General features: G+C 46.8%; 1 protein-coding gene across 3 annotated transcripts in view; it reads left to right on the forward strand.

The window, feature by feature from the left end:
• CA10 (carbonic anhydrase 10) overlaps positions 1-22,246 on the forward strand; it is a 454,702-nt gene that overhangs the window by 264,117 nt on the left and 168,339 nt on the right. The gene's annotated exons all lie outside the window — the stretch shown is intronic.

The following is a 22,246-nucleotide window of genomic DNA, read 5'->3' on the forward strand; positions in this document are numbered from 1 at the left end:
CGTCTCATTGAATTTCTCTGAAAGTTTTCATAACGCATCATCATTCTAGAAAGTATTTTCAGTCTTAAAAAAAAAAAAAAAAGGAAGAAACCAGGCTCTTTCACTCTGAGTAGTAAATGCACTCAGTTCCGTGTGGCAATTAAGCAGCCCCACCCGCTGTACCGGAGTTAGTGCAGAAGTCCCTTCACAGCGTTTCTCAGGACGTCTGAAGCTGTAGCACTGCTCACAGCCACATTTCCAGGGGAGTTTGGAGGCAAGTGGGACTTGATTTAGAAGGCACTGCTTCTGTCAGGATCTTTCCCACGATAGAATAAATCCGCTAAGGCATCAAGAATGTGTATCCAAAAGACCTAGACTAGAATCAACACTCAGGCAAGACAATTCAGTCGCAAATGGCCCAAATTCAGAACCCAGAGCCAGGTGCCCTGATTCTAGGCCGTCCTTAGCTTAGGAGACTTCGGGGGATATCAGCTACCTTTCTGGGGCTTAGATTTTTAAAAATCTGATAATAAATATTTGTAAAACGACTGAATGAATGGATAAAGTTAAGATAAAGATTGTGATACCTGCACCACTTACTTCATAAGAGTTTTGAGCAAGGTAATTAATTACGTTTGAAAAGATAAAGTGTTTCAAGACACTTGCATTCTGATTTTCCAGTCAGTGGTGATAAATATCTCTTTAAGGGCTTCAGAGTCTGAGAATACACAGATTCTTTTATTATTCAAATTAGTCCTTGACCAGGAGAAGAGAAATTATAACTTGAAGAGCAGGTGTTACATTGCACTTCTATTAGATAATTAGCTGGCTAGGATCTCCAAAAATGTAGCCCCCTATGGACAAGACTCAAAAAAAAATTGGAAGTGGAAAACAATGGAAAGTCTTCAATAGCACCAAAATAATGACAATCCTAGCCCCTCGTATTAATCTACTTGGCGTATATAAAATATCTTACATTCTCACATTTGATTATGTACATGTGAAAGGCACTATTTGCTGAAGTAATGGTGTTGGCTAATGCTTTCAGGACAGGACTATGTAGTGAACCAAACATACACTTTGAAACAAAAGAGGCCTGACTTGTATTAGCTGCATAGCCTTAGACAAAGTATTTTATTATTTATTAAGATTTTATTATTTTTTAGAGAGGGGGGAAGGAAAGGAGAAAGAGAGGGAGAGAAACATCAGTGTGTGGTTGCCTCTGGCATGCCCCCAACTGGGGACCTGACCTGCAACCCAGGCATGTGCCCTGACTGGGAATCGAACCAGCAACCCTTTGGTTGGCAGGCCTCCGCTCAACCCGCTGAGCTACACCAACCAGGGCTAGACAAAGTATTTTAAAATCCCAAGTCACAATTTCCAGTCGATGGTGAAATGGATCTAGCCTTTCATACCCAACATCAAAGGTGTCATAAGAAATAAATGAAATTTTCCATATACATAGCATCTGCCAAAGGGAAGACCCTCAGAAATGTTTTAATTCCTGGCCTCGTCCCCAGCATACTTTGTAGAGTGGGGTCTTTCCATATCAGGTGCCATGATAATACTGAAAGAGGACACTCATCTTTTCTGGAAACTCAACATGCCAAAGAAAGCTTTACCAAGGTCTTCTAACCTTATTCTCTTTCCCATGCTTCTTCCTTGATGACTTTTCCTGAAGGCTTGGACCTCATAGAGCATTAACCTGAATCCTTTGAGACTTTCTCTGTAAGATGCGTGTATGTGTGTGTGTGTGTGATCTGACCTCAAACCAGCAGTGTATATGTTCCATTTCTTATGACATTATAAATGTTCACCCAACGTTTCACCTCCCAGCTCTTCTCCCCAGCCTCACACCCCGCTTCCCTCCTTCATTGCCCCTTTACCCTCTGCCAGGTGTTTTAATCCTTGGGTAAAATCCTCCAATGAGAAAAACTAAATATATACAATGAGAATTAATACATAAAGACAAGCTTCTTCTCTTTCATACTCAAGTATGCTCACCTCTGGGAAGGATTTCCTGCACTCTGTCAATCCTCACCCCACCAGCTATCTCCCTTCTTTGTGCCAGAACAGTTTTGTAACATTTGGCACAAGTAATATGCTATTATTTTTTGCATGTCCATTTTCCTCTTGCACTGGGAGATCCTTGGCCCTAGTGTCCACAGGCACTGCACAGATGCTACGCTGCAAGTGAATGAATGAACAGAACTCATGTGTTTTGCTCTACCGATGTATGTTTCACTACCTAGTGGGAATGGCTGTGGGCAGGATACTCTGAGGAGCACCCTGCAGACCAGTGTGGAGAAGACCTGAGCCACCCATGTGCCACGTGCCCTGTCCTTGTGCTGCCTCATCTCTGACCTTCAGCCACCTGTCCGTGTCTGTCTCCACCCTGTGAGCTCTGATTACGAAGAAGGAACCCAACTTTGCCAGCGTTCTGGGTCCTGGTACCATTTTCAAAGTGTTTTTATACAAAGTATCTCGCTGGATTTACAAAGGGATTATAGGATCTTGGGAAGAAAGAAACGTTTTTTCTTTACAGTATGTTTACCTTGGCCAGCGAGAGTGACAGGTGAGAGAAGGAGAGCCAACCTGCAGACTATAGAAGGACGCCTTGCATTTTGGCAGTGTCAACAAAGTCTGTAGTGGACCTATTTATGTGTGCTTCTCACGGTTCCTTCCACACCGATAAGTGAAAACTATGTTGAAAACCTGCCCGAGAGGTGTGTTGATGGTGGCTGGGAATCTATGCCTCTGACATTTTATTGCATCAGTGGCCCAACTTGATGATGATCCTTTGGACAGTGCAATTTCACCCAATGAGATTTTTTTCCTTTCTAGTCCTGCTTATCTTTTTCCTCCTCCTCCTTGGGTTTGATCACCATCATCATCAACACTGTCGTGGCTTTGTTTGTGCCCTTCCTTCCATCCCTCTCCTATCTGGCTAACTCTTACCCAGCTTTCTGGCTCCAATGTCCCCTCTTGCCTTCCTCAGAACCCCTCTCTGTGCTCCAGTAGCATTCTGTTTATTACACCCTTATGGCACTTAACGCTAGCACTGTCCATTCAGTTGGCTAAGTGACTGACTCTTCACCTAACTCAAAGGCAGGTGTTATATGTTAGATATATTTTTATATAAATTATATAAAGCACTTAGAGTGCTGCCTGCAGGCAGTAAAACTCAATAACTACTAGGAGTTATTGTTGTTGGTAACCCCCCTCGCACTGTTATATTCCCCGGCACCTAGGAGGTACTAAGTGAATGCCTATTTTATTGAATTGGAAGATAACGACAACAAAAACACCCTTCACAGAAACCTAATTACATCTTGCCTTATGCTAGCTTGACTTCAGTGCCAATGCTGCACTCATGGTGTGGCAGAGGAGGACAGCCAGAGAGGGGATTGGGAAGAGCAGGCCACAGCTAGCTAGGATATTTAAGTACATTGTCAGCGGACCGCAGTTCCATTCCTGAGGGGCCATGAGGCAAATCTTGACTCACAAAATAGATGGGTCAAGGGGCAGTGGCCTGTACGCTCAACTGTACGTATAAACCAAGGCACAGCCTCCGCCTTGCCACCTTCTCTTCCAAGATCCTTCATATCTCCAGCACATGTTACTCTGGGTGGCTGACTGTTTACTCTTCCAGTTGGAGGGGCTTACCCCCCGCCCCCACAAGTTGGAGCTGACATCATCCCAGGAATAAACATCCCGCGAGGAGCTGGTGTCCAGCTGCATGATGTTTATCTACAACTCTCTTGAGCAACTGAGGCACAAGACCAAATTGCTCTTGCCAGTCTTTTGAGAACTCCAACTTGACCTATAAAAGGAGTGGGTCCCACTGCCAGACCACAGCCTCACCCTGTGCGCCCAGCCAATTTGGCTGCTGGACACCACTGTATGGCAGAGGAGAGGATGGGAGACTAGTCTTGCTAGTAAATTTCTGCTTGTAAATTTCTCCAATAAAATCTGCTTTTGCGTAACACTGAGATGGCTGCCATTACCTTTTGTCCCCATCAAGGACTCCCCTTAATTTCCTCCATAACCATATGAGATAAGTGTCATCGGCCCCTTTTAGCAGTTGAGGAATCTGGAACTCAGCTAATTTAGGTAGCTTGCTCAAGGACTGGGAGTAAGTGGAGAAGCAAGGATCCGAGGCCAAGCTTGTCCGACACCAAAGCCTTCGTGCCTTGGCTACCTGCCTCAAGTGCAGCTACCCCTCCCCATGAGGAGGGAGATGATGTATTGCTAGCAGAGAGGATCCTGCTCACAGCTTCTTGCCAGCCCAGATACACAGGTTCCACTAGTCTCTCTGGGCCTGCACTTAAAAAAGAAGTGAAACATCAGCGGCCCAACTTGATGATGATCCTTTGGACAGCAAGTAATATCCCTCTCTTCTAAGTAATTGCCATGGTACAGATGAGGCTTTTCCAAAGCATGAACAGGGCATCTCAGGGAGGAGGCAGCTCCATGAGGAGTATCTGTTCTCTTCCTGTTTTTCCATGAAAACCTGGAAAGAGAGTGCTATGTGCAATTTCACTCTATGAAATTGAAGGCTGGGGTAATCTCTAAATCATTCTCATGCATCATATACTGCATTTCAAAGGGAAAGAATATGCATTAAAAAGATTTGTTCAATCTTAAACCTGCCTCTGAGCATCCAAGATCAATGTAGAGGCTGATTAAGCTGTGCTCTATAGATTTCTGCAGTCAAGTTCATCAAGGCGCCCATTTCTCTTCCTCTAATGATGCTGAACCCCAAGCTCTTCTCTGAAGTACTTTAATTTTCACTTGGTCACTGCGAGAAGACAGTGACTTAATGAACTGCAAATAGGAAAAGAAAGTTACATAAATCATCTTTGCGTCCTTTCCTATGGTCTCACCGAGCCTGTTCTTTCAGCATCACAGTGCCTCCAGTGGCTCCTCTACACTCGGCAGTGGGAATGAAATTATAAACCACATTTTCAGCAATTACGTAGCACGCCGATAGAAACACAATAATTAGGATAAATAGCAAAGATGAATTAATGTTAACATGGCCCAATATTATTTTCTCTTATATTACAATACCTTTCTCCCAGCTGATTCTTGTTGGATCTTTTATTATTTTTTTCCTCGTTAGAGCTTTATTTTTTTTTCTTGTTAGAATATTTTAGAAAACAGTTAGCTGTTTTCATGTGTGTGCGTGTGTGTAATGTATTTTATCAGGCAGATTTTACAAAGTTGACTTCCAAGAAGGGAATGACTAACTACACGGCACTCTTTTTTAATTCTCCAGCAGTCAGTCCTGCCTTTGAAAATGATAAGATAATGAGTTGGAGGTTCCAACATAGCTCTGTGTCTTAAAGGTGGCATTGAAAAATTAAAGTGAAGTATTAATTAAAGATTAATCAAAAGTGCTAGACCTCTGGTAAATCCAGTGCTTTTCGCTTCACTCGGAATGGCCCAGTTTGAAAGTGTATTTCAATTTAACTAGAATTTTAATCAGCTGGCTGGAAGTTGGGAGAACAAAAGAGAGAGGAAGAAAAAGAAATAATCCTGAGGGTAAATGCTTAAAAACGCATCAAAGCCTTTTGAAAACTAAGCTCTTAATCTGTGTCCTGTCGGTGGGAAAGAATGCTGATAGGCGGTAGACAGGGTGCCTTGGTTTCTCCCGGCCTCTAAGGTGGCGGCGTTAAGGAGACCCACCAATCAGAGTGGGCAGCCTGCTTTCCAGGAGAACAAGCCACTCCTGCTAATGCCCAAGGCGGAAGCTGGAAACCCAAAGGCTTCTACCAGCATCTCCCAGTAGAGACTCAAAGGGAAGGACAGAGGAATCAAACCTGTTTGGCTCCAGATGGCCTAAGTTCAGCAGCTGGCCCTCCTGGGAGGGCAGATTTTACCCGCCCCAGAACCTCCCAGGAGGCCGGTGTTGCTGTGCCTCTCTCTCTCACAGAAGCTTGAATCTCAGAACTGAAGAAGGCAGGATGTGTAATAGGGGACATGACCAAAATATAGGGAAGGTATGGGGAAACCATAAGTGACAAATGTCCACTAGAATGAGACAGTCACGTACCATAATGTCTAAAGCCAATGTCAGGCAAATGTCCTGTTTCTTGGCTTTCTGCTCTCTGTCAGGTGTGGAGGAAACAGAGAGGTTGCATGCTGGCCTCCTCGCCAAAGCGGAGTGTCAGCTTTCTATGCCTGGAATACCTGGACCCAACCCTGCAAGCTCAGGGCTTTGCAAAAGCCATATAAAGGGATGAAGTCCTGGGGTTTTCCAGAGTTGCAGCTTATGGGCATCGGCTGGTCATAAACCTTTCTTGAATAAGGAGAACACAAGAGACAAGGCAGAGATGAATAGGATTGTAAGGCTGGAGTGGATCTCAGAAATGATTTCTTCAAAAACACAATATTCTTTCTCAATCAGGTGCAGCTTAAAGAGAGGGAAAGAAGAAAGACAAAAGCATCCCCATTCTGCTATGCGTTACCATCACACACTCTTGAGTTAAGGGACCCCTGCTCTGAGACCCCAGCCTACTCCGCACCCTCAGTCGCCTCTGTGTCCTCCCTTGATTTCCTTGTGTCCACATCAACCCTTTCTCCTTTTGGATCGTGGTCATTCCTGAACCTCCTCATGAGAGTCGCAGTCACCTTCTGTTGTAGGAACAAACAAGGGCTTGGAAATCAACCTAGCTTGGACTCTGGTTCTATCTGAACAAGGCCTTGAACAAGACACTTGCCTTCCTAAACCCGTTTCCTGGCTTGTAAAATCGGAGTGATGATTCCAACGACTTCACTGGGGCGCTGTGAGAGTTGAAATGCTAACCTGCTAATGAAAGCATCTAGCACAATGCCTGGCATGTAGCAGGCACCCGAACAGATGTCAGTTCCCTTCTCTTTCCATGCCCTTTGTGGTTTTTCTGGGATTGCATTGGTGTGTCATTGCAAGTGTCTCTCTGGCGGCTCCTTTTCCTAAGTATCAGCATGAAGCATTTAGATGGAGCACCTTGCAGCTGTCTTTATTTGCATGGAGCTGACTTTGCAACACCTCACCAGAAGTATGCTTTGAACCCCACTTTGAATACCACCTGAGCCCCTTACTGCTCTTTGCAGCCCGGCCCCTGACAGTTAGCTGCACACAGACAGTGCCGGAATTTCTTAGGAGCAAGAATTGAGGCTTCAGCAATGGTACATATAACGAATATTTACAGTCACCGAAGATATAAACTTGGTAAGGAATTCAAACGCTTTAAAAATTAAAGAGCCAACCGCAGGGAGACTGCAATGGGCTGTTCAGAGGATTCAGAACACATCCGTGGGGGGCAGTCTTTGAATAACACGAATCTCTCCTGCCTACAATCTCCATGGCTGTAAAATCACTTAGACCCTCGAGCAGGGCTCCGTGTGCCGGGAGAATCAGGAAGAACCAAGAGGAGCTGGAGAGCAGCTCTTGAAAGGGCCACGTGATAGGATTCTGGTAGCCCTCCTGGGTCCTATACCATCAGGACTTTCTAATGTGGTGGCTGCTACCGTCTCCTATAGGGCCCCCTGGCTGATAATTGACACAGGGCTTATGCGGTGCTCTGAATCTGCAATTTTGATTATTATTAAAAATAATCACTGGATCCCTGGCCCAGTAGAACAGAGCTGATAGGAGGGAGAAAGAAAACAGCAGCCACTAAACTCCTACTCTGAGTGAGGCATTAGACTGGGCATCTAGACACACACTCTCATGTTTAATTCATGAAAAAGTGAAGGCCTTGAGTAGGTGAACCAGTGAGGGTCCCAGTAGGAAATGATAACACTCTTGAGGGTAACTTGGGGAGGGTTTGGTAGAGGGACTATACCTATAGGCATGTGGGGGAGGGGGGGAGAGAAACCATAGTGAGAGTTCAGTGCCCAGCACTGGCTGTCACTGTCCTTAGACCTGAAGGGACAGATGAAGGACAGCACCAGGTGGAGAGGGCTGCCTTTAGGGGAGCAGTGGCCTCAGATGGGAGCACAGCCAACACAATGGGACCCTGGGGATGAGGTGGGGGGTAATGGAATAAATTCCCTGGCCTCACGCTTCTTCCTTGCCTCAGCCTCTTGCCAGGGCCCCTCACTGGCTACACCCAATCAGAAGCCAGAGCAGGGAAGCTGATGAGGAGCATAAGCCTCGAAGAGCAGACACGGGTGGAGAAGGATGGAGGCAGGGTGCAGGGGTAAAGCAGGGTATCCAGCACACGCAGGGCTCTAAGAATGTGAGAATATGGAGTGGGCACGAGGAAATGCACCCAGGGCAAGTGTGTTCACCTCTCGGCCTCCTCATTGCATTAGAGCGTAGGGAGCCTTTTCAGATCTTCTTCCATTTGCTGTCACAACAACCCTATGAGTAATTACCCATGTTTTACACGTGAAGCTTCCCTCTCCAAATCCAAGCTTCCACGATCCGGCTGGGACTTGAAGGTGGAATTTTCTGGCACTAACCTGGCGCTAAATCCACCATGTGAATGACACACGTTGGCTGACGGTATCCCGGAAGGGTCATCTCCGCCACAGGACATTCTCATCACTCACTCACTGCTGCTCTCTTCAGTAGTGAGGGCCCGCCACGTCCTCTGCATCCATACAGCACTTGGTACTACTTTCCGCCCACCAGACGGAATGGTCGTGAGAAACCATGGAATCTCGTGGCCTCCTGGGACCTGAGAGGCTCCTCCTCCCGGGCGGGTCCCATTTCCTCTGCTCTCTCTGCAGCGTGTACTGTGTGCTGTTGTGCACGATGCGAAGACGAAATCCACTCAGTCGGTTAAGAGAGGTCACACATGTTGGAGTAAAAGGACAGAAAAGCACTTTCAAAGGTAGAGAAATAAATGCCGCGGGGCATTCTGGGAAGGACAGAGGGCTCATAGCACGTCAGTGGAGGCAACGTGGAAAGGCAGCCCTTTCTCCAAGAGGCCCACGGGCAAGACACTCCTTCTGGATGTAATGCTCATGGAATTAAGAACAAAAATAAATATGTGCAAATGTAAAATACACGAAGTCTGATGAAAACTATCATGTGACAGGTTTGGTATACGAAAGCTGGGATTCTGGAGTCAGACTGTCTGGGTTCACATTCTGTCTCTGACACGTGCTAATGAACAGTGTGACCCTGGGCAAGTTACTTAGCTTCCCTGTGCCTCAGTTTCCTCACCTGTAACAGACAAGACCAGTGATACAAGGACTTCCTGCCTAGAGTTGTTATGAGGATTATGTGAGTTATAGATGTAAAGAGCCTAGCATAGAGTATATCCTAGATTAATAATTATAATGATATTACAAGGATGTTCCCAGAACGAAAAAATAATAATCTAATTTTTAAAATTTTTGAGAAGTCTCAAAACCTGATGAAACACCACCTTTTGACGCAATCTTTGATAATACATCTTCAGCATTTTTTACACATCCTCGACTTCTGTTCTTTTCCCCCACGTGTGGACACACAGTCGGCAGACACGTGCAGCAAACCCCCGACGGAAGCCCAGCAAGCACCACTTTTGGCGTGGCTAATGATTTCCATTTTTGATTCAATTATTAGTTTAGGTGCCTAGACTCGGCTGGCTCACTTATCTGTTTTCCACTGATGTTCACAAAACAGTGAGGGAAATGCAACGAAACGGTCCAGTAATGGAGGAGCAACACGGCAGTTGGGACGGTGGTTCTGACACACTGCGCTGGTGGCTGGTGCGCCACGCCAACGCCCGCTTCCCAGTGGTCACTGGTCAGCGAGGTGAGGAAGTCAGAGTGTGTGGAGCCGGCCAGCCGAGCAGCAGTGCGTGAGGGATGGCACACGGTGGCATCGGACCAGTCTACCGTGGCTTGTAGAGATCTGTAAAACGCAGGAAAGTGAAAACGGTTCAAGAGACAAATACCCCGAGGTCCGGGAGCATGTGAACGAAGGCCTGGAAGGAAGACGTGCCTGAAGAATACGATTTTCAACACGTAACTGTGGATAGAGCAGAGAGCAGGAACCAGGAGAATATCAACGTTTCCAATAAACAGGGACCAGTGCTGGGCTAAACCGCACTGGAGCCTGAGGCAAAAGGCAAAAGCAGTATGACTGATCCTTTCTCGATTTTTAATTTTGAAGTTTTGTTTATCATGGGTTTTGGCACTCGAAGTCTTTTTTTTAAATAGTGCATTGAAATATTATTTATTTTTGATTACTGGATTTCTGATGTCCCCCTAAAATTTTGCCGAGATGGGTGCTGCGCTTGCCTCTCCCTTGTCCCCCAGCCCTGCTAGAGTGTAGGTGGTGTGAAGTGATGCTCTAAAAGAGGCGTCTTCGGTCCTGGCTGGTGTGGCTCAGTGGATTGATCACTGGCTTGCGAATCAAAGGGTCTCTGGTTCGATTCCCAGTCAGGGCACATGCCAGGGTTGTGGGCCAGGTCCCCAGTGGGAGGGGGGCACGTGAGAGGCAACCACACACTGATGTTTCTCTCCCTTTCTTTCTCCCTCCCTTCCCCACTGTCTAAAAATAAAACAAATTTAAAATCTTTAAAAAAGTAAAACGAAATTTAAAAAAATAAATAAAAGAGGTGTCTTTGAAGTCACTTGGCCTGGGATCACATCCTGGCTCAGGTGGAGCCTCAGCCTCATCCCGAGTGTGTTACCTTGGGTAACTTACTTGCCCTTTAAATGTTTGGTTTCTTCCTCAGTAAAAGGCTAATACATCCTAACTCATGAATTTGTTTACCCACCAACAAATATTTCTTGAGCACCTACTATGTGCTTGAGGTACAGGAGATACAGCAGTTATGAAAACAAAAGTTTCTGCTCTTCTGATGTTTCATGTTACTCGGGGAGAGTAATGTCCAATAAGAATAAAGAACTAGTAATATGTAGCGTGGTCGTGGGGAGTGCTCACAAGAGAAATAAAGCAGGTGAGGGGTGACTGAGAGTGATGGGGGTAAGAAGGTGAAGAAAGAGATGGGAAGAGTTTAGAGAGATTACTGAGGAGAATAAAGGAGATCATTATCTCTCAAGTGTAGCACAGTGCCTAATACATCTTAATGTCTTCATAAATAATTGTCGTTTATCTCAGGTAGAAAAAGATAAGTTTGGAAAGGCAGGTTGGACCCATGGCCATGGCTATGCTGCCGCGTTTGAAGCCGAGACTCCAGGATTCTGGACAAGTCCACTACTATGTGCATGGACATAGCATTAAAATGTCAACAGCGGTCTTTATCGTCAGGTTCAGCTCCGGGAGCATGGAGATCTCTGGCCCTGGGGCCCTGAAGATGCAATTATTGAAAAAAACTTTACCCTCCCCTCCATCCACGGTGAACACGCTTGGGCTTCACCCTGTTCCTTGCAGAGAGAACAGAGAGGGAAAGACCAGATATGCTGCAGAAGTAGAACAGAGGAGTAAACAAGAAAACAGCCCCTCAGCCACTGGTACACCAAAGTGAACGTGATTCCTTTCTGCACAGCATCCAGCCATGGGCCGGAAAACTGGCAAAGCTGTCGCCCTTGACTGGAGCTGAAGGGTCCACTCCAGGGTCCGGACAGCATTCCCCTGGCTTCCCGCGGGTCGGCTGATCCGGCCTGGCCCACGTGGCCCTTTGCTGACACTCTGAATGTGATCATTCCTGGCATTTTACCAACTCATTTCACGGTGTTTGGGTTCCAGCAAAGCAGCATGTAAAGAAAGAAATGAAAGTTTCCTTCTCTTCATCTGGACTTGTTATGCCTGTTAGAAAACCAAGGAAAATAGAAGTCAAGAAAACCCAGGATTGCCCAGGTTGGAAAGACCAAGGCTCAGGAAAAGGTTTTAAAAATCTCCCAGTTCACAAAACCTCTAGTGAATGAATTATTAGGAAACAGAAGAACACGGGGCAGGGGAGGGGCAGGCGATGGGAGTCGGCTGAATTCCCTCCTTAGACCGTTGTGGAAGAACTCTAGACTGCTTTTCGTCTAGAACTGCTTCAAGTTTCCCAGTCGCATCATGGCCTTTCATTCTTCTCAGCCTTTGCATATAATTTGGGGGCCCTCCAGTGAATGCGTTCTCCCCCTCCACCCCATTTCTATCTAGCCAATACCTTTCGATTCTTCACAACTCAGGGCAGGTGGCCCCTTCTCCAGAAGGTACTCATGAACTCTCCTCTTCTCTACCAAGTCCTGTGAGATACCCCTTCTCTGTGTCTCTGGTGTACCAGCCTTTACACTCTATCTGTTTGTATTTATCGAGTACCTGCTGGGGCACTGTTCTGTATATTAGCAAGACATCAGTGAACCAACAAACCACCACAGAGCTTCCCTTCTGTGGGGGGAGCACAGTAAACAGCTAAATAACTGAATATATGTGCAGTGGCATTAAGTCCTTTGAAGACAAATTAAGCAAGAAGGTAATCATAATGGGATAGAGTGGGTGCCCTTTTACATAGGGCAATCAAGAATGGCGATTTTCATATGAGCTGTGACCTGAGGCCTGAAGAAAGTGCAAGAGCAACCATGTGAATATCTGCAAAAAGGATATTTTAGGCCAGGATTAGAGGCAAAGTATCTGTAAAAACTCTCAGGTGGGCATGTGCTTGGGGGAGTCAGAGCAAAGCAAGGAGGCAGATGTACAGGCAGAGCTGGGGGGAGGGGGCAGCGGAAAGTCACCAGGGCCAGGAGGTACGAGGTCATGTGACCTGCTGTCGGGGGCCCCAGTTTTATTCTGAGCCAGATGAGCCACTTTAGGATTCTGGACAGAAGAGTGATGTGCTCTGACTTTCATATACACGAGTTCTAGCAGGAGTGGGGGGCGATGAAAAGTGGTCAGATTCATGACACATTCTGAGGGCAGAGCTGACATGATTTGCTGGTAGACCGACTGTGGGCTGTTAAAAATGGAGAAGTCAAGGATGGTTCTAAGGTTTTGTCGGTATTCATGAGACACGGACTTTCCCTCTTCTCATCTGCTCGTGGCACGTGACCTACTTCACGGCGGCTGAGGATGCACCTGTCAATTTCCTTCTAGACTCTGGGCTCCCTGAACGGCAGGATCCCTGTCCTGGGTGACTCTGCCAGGGCAGCACCTAGCACCCAAATGTCCAACTTTCAGCATCTAGTGCCAGTGTGCATTAAGTGTGTACACGTGAATGTATATACACTTGAAGTGTATATGCATTTGAAGGAGGGAAGAATTTTAGAATGCACTAATCAGCCACAGCCCCTCTACTTAGTAGTTTGACCTGGGAAAGATAGCCTCAAAGTTTCTGCTGGTTTTGCTGTCCGGTGACCACAACTCAACTATCCCGCCGAAAGCAATGCTTCTGGTACCAGCTCGTGGTCAGTCAGAATAAGAACTGATGTAAAAGCTGACAATGTGTGTTACCAGACATAACCCTCACGTCAGCTCAGCGAGGTGGCTGGGCTGAGAAGCAGCTCCTATCCACATTTCATAAAGGACAAACTTGAAGCTCAAGAACCTTGAGCCAGTTGCCAAAGGTCACAGCTAATAGGGGGCAGATGGGGACTCAAACTTACGTCTTCTGACTCTCAACATCAGGCCTTTCTCTCCTACCAAGGCGGTGTGGGGTGAAGTAGTCTTCAGGGATAGGTGGAAATTTTCAAATATGGTTTAAGCTCATGGAAATGAGTTTAAATTGCAGTATTAGAGTTTTTATCTATTGAGAGATATGAGAAAGAACTTGCCCAATAAATAGGACCTTCTGATATTTAAGGAAGAACGTGATAGCCTCAGACTATGAATTCAACATTGTGCAAGGAACTTGGGTTGTGGGAGGGCGTCCCCAGACGTATGAAACAAGATCAAGAACTTTATAGTCCATGGAATATAAAGTGACAAACATTTGCTGAATGCCTACTGCATGCCAGTCAGGAAGGAGGCCCGTTATACACACCCCATGGTGTCGACGCAGACTGAGAACATTCTAGGTGCTCACAGTTGAAGGCAGTGTTACATGGCCGTTTCAGGTTCAGGAGTCCGACTTTTTAGGTTCAAATCCTGACTCTGCCAGTTACTACCTGTAGGACTTGGAAAAAGTCACTTAACCTCTCTGAACCTCATCTAAAAAACAGGAATGATGGCAGTGACCACTTCATAGAGTTTTTATAATGATTGAATGAGAAGAGGCATGTGAGAACTTGGCACAGAGTAAATTGTCAAACAAGGACAGAGAAAGAGGGGAAGGAGAGAGGGAGGGAAATAGAGAGAGGAATTACTTCCAGCAGTGAGTGGGATTTGAGCTGAGTGCCTGAGGCTGGATCCAGAGGTAAAAAGGAGAAACTGGGTGGACTCCACGGGACAGCCCTCTCAATGTAAAAGAAACCAGAGTACAATAGGGCACCAGGAGCCCCGGCCCTGGCCCCACCCCCATCTGCAGGCTCCTGGTCTGCTGGGGAGGAAGACCTCCCTACCCTACTTCCTCCTAGAGGGGCTTTGGGGTCTGCTGGAAAGTTTCTGTATTTTTTGGTTACCAATGTGCTAAGGAACTTCAGAGGGTGACTACATCTCAGTTCCATCAGTTCATCAGCAGTTTCTTAATGAAGCTGATGAGCCCCAAACATCTCCCACCTCCACGGGGCTCTGCTGAGAGGTCGGTTATGTGTCAACCAGCGAGCCTGTGACCTCCACCCGTGGCTACAAGATCTGCCTCCTGGGCATCCACCTTATCAAGGCTTCCTTCTTAGACATTTCACAGTTGGTAAGAGTTCGCAGTGGCCCTGGGTCCAAAGCCACCAAGTGCCGGAGACCAGCTCTGTGGTCAGGAGAGGGCTGCCACCACGGGCTTCCCACATGCAAATTAAATCAAAGACCCAGGGCCAACGAGGCTGGAAAGAAAATTCTGGCAGGAGATTTACCTTAGGAAGTTTAAGCTGTTTATGGATGATTTCCTCAGGACTCACACCCACTGACAGCCGAGCATGAAATAAATATATAGTTAAACTCCCCATTAGTGATATCGAGTGAGAGGGCTAAAGTTGCAGTGATTTTCTGGAATGCAATTATTCTCGATCATAACACTGGGCAGGTAGCCATGGATACTAATGCCCTGTTTTCTGGCCTCCTTTATACGGACCGCAGGATGACACATCACCGCCTTTTTCCTGCCCCACGAGAGGATGACGTGAGGACGTACCTGATGTAGGGTCCTTCCCTGAGGCTGCTAGAACAACAGCCGTAATGGAGTTAGCACTGATCACATCTTACTGTGGGCCGGGGACTTTATTATACATGCTTCACCTACATCATCTCATTTCACCTCTCAATACCCTGCATGACAGGCACTATATCCTTGTTTCACAAGCAACAACACAACGTCTCTGCAGGAGGGATAAGGAAGGCGCCCAGGGTCTCCTAGTCTATCAGTGGCAGAGGCCCCCATGAAACCCAGATCTCTTTCAAGCCAAAGCCAAGGGGTGCAGCATTGCACACCTTCCTCCCAGTGAAAGGAACACATCGAGTGTGACTTCTGTGCTTAAATAAGCATCATCGAGAAATGGGCACTCTCAGCAGGTCCTTGCTTCAAAAGGCAACAAAGTAATGTGGAGAACACGGGTCCCTAGGAATCAAAGACCGGAGTTGCAACCTCAGCTCCCACGGCCGGGTGACTCAAAGGAAATCACTCTGCCTCCTGGGACCCCCATTTCCTCAACTGCTAACAAAAGGGTTGGTTTAGAAAGATCTCAGCTTCCTTCTAGCTCTGACATTACATCATTCTACAACATGCCAAAGGAATGGAATCAAATAAGACGTATTTTATAAAGAAAAGGAAAAGCCAGATGCTCATTTTGGCAGCTGTCAGTTTTGTGAGTCTTTAAAAAAAAACACACTTTTTTTCAGTGCTGAGACTAAAAAAAAAATCTACCCAATTAATTTGCTTTCTACTTTAAATGAAAGTTAAATTACCCTGTGAGGTAGGGTCAAGATTATCATTCTGTTTTGACAGCTGAATGAACTGAGGCTCAGAGACGCTAAGTGACTTACTTGGGATCACACAGCTATTCAATAGCCGAGGACAGACAAGAGCTTACCTGGTGTCGCTTGAAAGACCATTCTGGACTAGATTTCGGAAGAGGCCTTGTACTCAGCAACCACACGCACTGCACAGAGGTTCTTTGATGGTAATGGGAGTGAAATATGAAGTGAAGGCAGTGAAAATGATGGCAGAAAGTCGTGTTGGGCGGTATATGCTGTGCCAGGCATGGGACCAACTGGATTACACTCCCAGCCCAGGTGGTGAGCACACAATGCAATAGATATACAGATGGCACTCTGGGTTCTCTTCAGAGCATATAAATCTTTCACCTTTTCATACAGATGATGTGTTACAGAACTGTACACTTGAAGCCAATATAATTTTATTAACCAATGTCACCTCAATAAATTCAATAAAAATTGTTTTTAGAAAATCCCAGCCCTGCCCCTTACTAATCACACTCCTCGGGCAAATCTTGTGACTCCTCCACCCCCCAATACCTGCTTCTTCATAATAGTGTCTTGAGGAACAGTACGGGATGATAGAAAGCAGTCGTCCACTGCATGGTGGTTCCCTTCCCATGCTCCCTTAGCCTCTCCCAACTCCGCTGCCTCATCTGGAAATTGGCTGGGATCCTATCTTCACTGCTACATACAGTTTAGGTAGAAAGTTATACCCCTGAAAGGACGTAGAGCAAACTGCCCCCGGCTTTCTGCCCCACACCTGTCTCCCAGCTGCGTGGATGTCCGGCCACCTCTCAAAGGGAATAAGTGCAGGTTTGCTTCCGTATGTTGGACCAGTTCCAGCAAACACCGAAGGAGCTGCCTGTGGTTCTGGCTGGGAGTCCATGCTGTGTGTGCCCTGGTGCCCCGACCCCTACCTCCCAACTGCATCTGAAGAGGGTAGAATCTTCTCAGGCTTCTTATCCTAGCAAAGACCTGCAACTTTTCCCTCCCCACCACCACCTGAGTGGGAAAAGCGTGGCCCAGGGTAGGGGTTGGCCAACTTTTCCTTAAAGAGCCAGGTACTAGCTGTTTTAGGTTTGTAAGCCCTCGGTCTCCAATACTCACCTCTGCCATAAAGGGGACCAAAAACAATGCATTAACAGGTGGGTGTGTGCTCCGAGAAAGCACTGCTTACAAACACAGATGGGTCATCGTTGGCTGACCTCTGGCTCAGGCAAGCAGTCTCCCTTGGCGGTGCACAATAAACCCTCCATCTGTGGCAATTTCCACCCTCTTTCTCTCTCCCCTTCACTCCTCCCAGCCCTCCTGTGAGTGAACACAATTCTTTCCAAGAAGTTTGGAAGCCTAACTTAGAACCGTGGCTCGGAAGGGTTCATCATTGTGGGTCAGACTAAGCTAACAACTGTAACAAACGTCCTCAAATCTCGGCAGTTCAACACAAGAAAGGTTTGTTCCTTGCTCGTACTGGGGCCCAATGTGAGTTGGCAGCCCCGCCCCTACACCGCCCCGCCCCCTGGGAGGGCGGATTCTGACCCTTGCGCAGCCCGGTGGCTCTGCGCCTTTCTGTACCATGAACCCCTCTGGCAGTCTGGTGCGGCCCAAGGGCCCCTCTCCGAAAAATGTTCAAAATAAATAAAACATAATGCATAGGATTAAAATAGAAACTAATTTTGAAATAGTTATCAAAATATTAAAATTAAATAATTATAATATAGTAATGGGTGTGCTGCTTTATTAGTGTATTATTAAATCTAAGATCCAGCAGCCACTCTGAAAACTACTATAATTGCTAAGTAGTGATGAGCAAAATGGTATTTTGAGGTATTGATGTAACAACCGCAGTGTGATAGGAAAATACCTCTGATTTCCACTGGAAAAGGAGGCGCAGGTACCATTAATGCTGCCATGGTTTGGTGCTCGCTTTCACACTTGAAAAAATAAAAAACACAAACTTTCAATTAGAGGTTAGTGAACATACAGAGGGTATCATTTTCCCTCCCAAGTTCCAGCACCCACAGGCCTCTGGGGCATCCAAGGACCCAGGTTTTAGAATCCCAGATCCATTACCTAGGTCGGCCTCCGAATCTGCCACTGGCGCCTCTGTCTTCAGGCGATGGGTCGGGGCGGAGAACAGACGGAGGGCCTCATGGACGCTGGGGCTAGGCCCAGAAGGGGGTCACATCACTTTACCTGCAGTCCAGCACCAGGTACTAAGTCACGGGCATTACCGATCTGTCGAAAGGGCAGGGAGGAGCTTGTTGTGTGGACTTTATCTGCGCACGCGGAAGGAAATGAGAGGCACAAGGCCGTGAGCCCCAGAAGTCTCTCTCACCGGGGGCGGGGGACGCAGATTTGAACCCTGACTTTAAGGCAAGCTCTCTGCTCTGTTTCCACTGCCCTGCACTGTCTCAGTAACTTGGCACACACTCAAGCCTCTTCATTTCCTGGAGTCCTCCAGGGTTTCTCTCCATCAGCACTATTGACGTTTTGCTCAGAAAAATTCTTTGCCGTGGGGGGCTGTCCTGTGCATGATAGGATATACAGCAGCTTCTCTGGCCTCTACCCTTTAGATGCCAGTAGCACCCCCTAGTGGTGAAAGCCAAAACTATCTCCAGACACTGCCAAACGTCCCCAGACAGGAGCTAGGGGTGGACTGCCCCTGATAGAGAACCAAGGTTTTCGTGCCCTTACCTAATCTTTGGTGTTTGGTATCTGGTGTACTGTATCTGGAATGTTCAGAACAACTGAGAAAAAAGAACCAACAAGCCCCAGAAGTTACAGTTACACAGGAGTGGGCAAAAGTAGGTTTACAGTTGTTCATATGGAAAATAATACAAGAATTAATAAACAAATGATACAAGAATAAACTCTGTTATTTGCATACTCACAACTGCAAGCCTATTTTTGCCCACCCCTGTATTACATGATCCTATTTTTAAAGATTTTATTTATTTATTTTTAGAGAGGAAAGGGAGGGAGATAGAGAGAGTGAGAGAAACATCAATGTGTGGTTGCTGGGGGTCATGGCCTGCAACCCAGGCATGTACCCTGGCTGGGAATCGAACCTTCGACACTTTGGTTCACAGCCCACACTCAATCCACTGAGCTGCGCCAGCCAGGGCACATGATCCTTTTAAAATTGAAAGACTGGGGCAAAGAAGCCTCAATACACCTTCTCCCCATTCTCCTACCCCTGTACCTTTTGCTGAGTGTTCAAGGTTGGAATACACTCCCAGACATGTAGAAGCCTGGGCTAGTCACACCATGATGTAAAGTTAGCTTGATACCAGTATTTCATTGGCAACAATGATATTCACTTGCCAAAGCAGGTAGAAAAATAAAAGTAATCGAACATACTATGAATAGAAGGCTGTGATACGTTTCTGCTAATGACCACATCAGCTGCATATTGACTCAGAGACAGAGGATCAGCTCTGCCGGCCACACAACCTCGATTAAATTGCTCAGTCCAGATAATGCTCAAGGTCACGTCCACAGCACGCCAGCTCCATAGAAACCTAGTGTCACCAAATACTAACAGGTATTTACAGAGGGAGGTTCTCTTTCTTAGTTGTATGAATTCTAGCAAATGTAGTTCAAACAAAATTAAGCAAACATACTCACTGCAGGACTTTATCAGAGCCTTTAATTGCCACGCACTTCCTTTTCTAAATGTAATCTTCACTGTATGTTTTTCCATTGCCATTTAGCCAGGCACTTTTAACTTCAAAATGGGGGACTTAGCATGCTGAATTTCCCACTCAACGTTTTTCGTCATGGAGTATGACCGGGGACTAATGTGCTCCCAGAATGCACTTTACAAAATGCTGCTGGAACTTCCCAAGGCCTCAGCTTCTACACCCTTCACACTGGGGCAACACGGTCGGCCTCCCAGACCTGACGGAATGACCGGGAGAAGAAATGGGAAAATGCCGGAGAGAGTGCTTTGTAAAACTCCGAAGAGTTATAAAAGTTTAAGAGGCCATTATTAATGCATACTTATTAATAATTTACTAATGATAAAACCTTGCCTGCCTCACTTGGATGTCGAGTTGATGAATGTAATCATTGAAATAACGGAGGCCCCGAGAGGTTCAGGTGTGGGCCAAGGTTGAGCGGCTGGAAACGGAGCACAACACAGATTAATCGGGATGGCCACTGCAGAGGCACTCAGAGCTCAGGAAGGCACTCTCTGCGGTGGCGGACATCACTGGTGTCGGGATGGTTATCCTTTGGTCTGTCAGAGGAAGTCAGTGGCCTAAGCCACCCGAGAGTTTGGAAGTAATGGGGAGAGCGCGCTAGACTGCGTTGGAACTAGGCTTGTACTCTTCTGCCATCTACCCGACCTTTTTGAAGCTTTGTTCCCCCATCTGCTAAGGAGGGGGTGGGGGGAGGGTTAAGTAACACCTGCCTTCCAGAGCAGGCGGGAGAATCGGAATACTCCGTGGGGTATCGGGATTGGTGCAGCGGGACTAGTGTGGGGGGGGGCATTTATTGAGAGCAGAGAGGTTTTACTCACACCACGCCGTCGCACACAGCTTTATGGAGAATCCTCTGAGGCTACAATTCTTTTCGGGGCAGGTCTATGCAAGGGCAACAGGAAGAAGGGCCATGATCCTGGACCCCCCAGGAGAAACATGCCAGTGAGCACCCAGTATAACATTGACCTGAGGGTGGCCTGCGGGGTAGCATTGCCAGGGTTCTGAGAAGAGCCCGGTGATCTATGAGGGCTCCATGCTGGAGGGGGAACTTGGGCCGACCACCTCCCACTTCTCCCCTAAGTGCAGGCCTGTGCTCTCACACCACTCCGGATCTCCGGCCCTCACCTGGGCAGCCTGGGTGAGCCATCTGGGTACAGGGCGGGCCAGTGCCTGATGGCAGTCACGACTGTGGTGCTGAAGTCTCCACGTCCTGATATAATGGCACAAGGTGGTGCTTTAGGCTTCTGAAGTGTTTTGCAACCATCGGTTACCTGGACGCTAAGGCACCAGATAGTGGCATTGGAGGGAGCCTCTTCCTCCAGAGCATGGGGCTCTCACTTCCTCTCCTGGTGGTGTAGTTTTTGTTATATATGACTCTTTTTAATCTGTTCTATCTGCCCTGTGCTTTTCTAATATCAGGTTTGGTTTAAGTGGGTTAATGCCGATTGAAAAGTTTAAAAAGTAAATAAACTTTCTGCATCTTTATTCCTAAGCCACCCCAGAAATAAACTTAAGGCATGCACTGTGCTTATTCTTTAGTTGTGAATGCTGAGCTACTGGGGAGCTCAGCAGGGTCCCCTTGTCCTCAGGGCTCCTATCAGCGCCCTGAGGCCAACAGGGCTGTTTCCTGCCTGTCCTGGTACTCAAGCCAAAGGCCAGAAATCAGCCTGGGGGCAGGCAGGCCCCAGGGTGCTGTAGAGAGAGTCAGGAAGGGGTACCTCGTACCTGGAAGCAGGCCTCCTTAGTCACAGGAACCCCAAAGCTTTACACGTTTCATACTGGTAAATAGAGGACGAATTCAGATAATCAGTTCCTTTCTCTGTTAGCCTTCTTGTCTCCTAAAAGTTCTTGCATCTTGTTATCTTACAGCCTTGCAAGGGAAATGGGTTTCTAATCAGGTAATATGGCTAAAATACCAGACAGGCTATCTGTTCATTCAGATTTCAGGCTCAGGAAGGCCCAGTCTGGGGTAGCCATTCGGTCAGTTCCCACTGATCTCAGGCCTGTTGTTATGTCTCAGAGCATGGCCTCAAGATTTGTGAATTAGAGAAACAGTGGTGTGCTGATTTACCCACCAGCTGGAGGGAGGAGAGAAGCCTTGATATGTGATTTGCCTATTTCCATGGTGTAAATGCCTCCCTTCTGACCGAGTTCAAGCTAACAACAGGACATCACTATACATGGAGATGGGAAGAGATGTACAGCAACCCATCACTTTTTCCCATTTCCATCATACAGATAAAATAAATGCTAATCATCTCCATTTGCTAAAGATATTAGTAAAATGTAATAATAGAATTAGGAAGGTAATGAGTTTTGAGGGTGCATTACTGTTGTTTCAGAATAATTACATTTATTTAATTGAAAGCTTATGTAATGTAATTGTTAATAAGGATGCATTTAACAACCAGCTTGCCAAAGTCATAAAACTTTAACAACGGGCTCTCACGAGTGGGTTCACGGGGCTCCAGCCCATCGTTGATTGTTATAGCCTTTTAACAATGTCATCACCTTCCAGCCGGACACCAGCAGAAACTTGTCTGCAGTTGAGCAAGCCCAGTGTCTAGCCCCTTCCAATGAGGGGGAATGCATGTTATGGGAGAGTATGAGGCATCCCCGTAAGAGGTACTGGGAAGGGTTTATAGGATCCTGCGGTAGGTGC

The sequence above is a fragment of the Phyllostomus hastatus genome, unplaced genomic scaffold (genome assembly GCF_019186645.2).
Source record: "Phyllostomus hastatus isolate PE091 unplaced genomic scaffold, TTU_PhHast_1.1 phas_contig_210, whole genome shotgun sequence".
Lineage (NCBI taxonomy): Eukaryota > Metazoa > Chordata > Mammalia > Chiroptera > Phyllostomidae > Phyllostomus > Phyllostomus hastatus.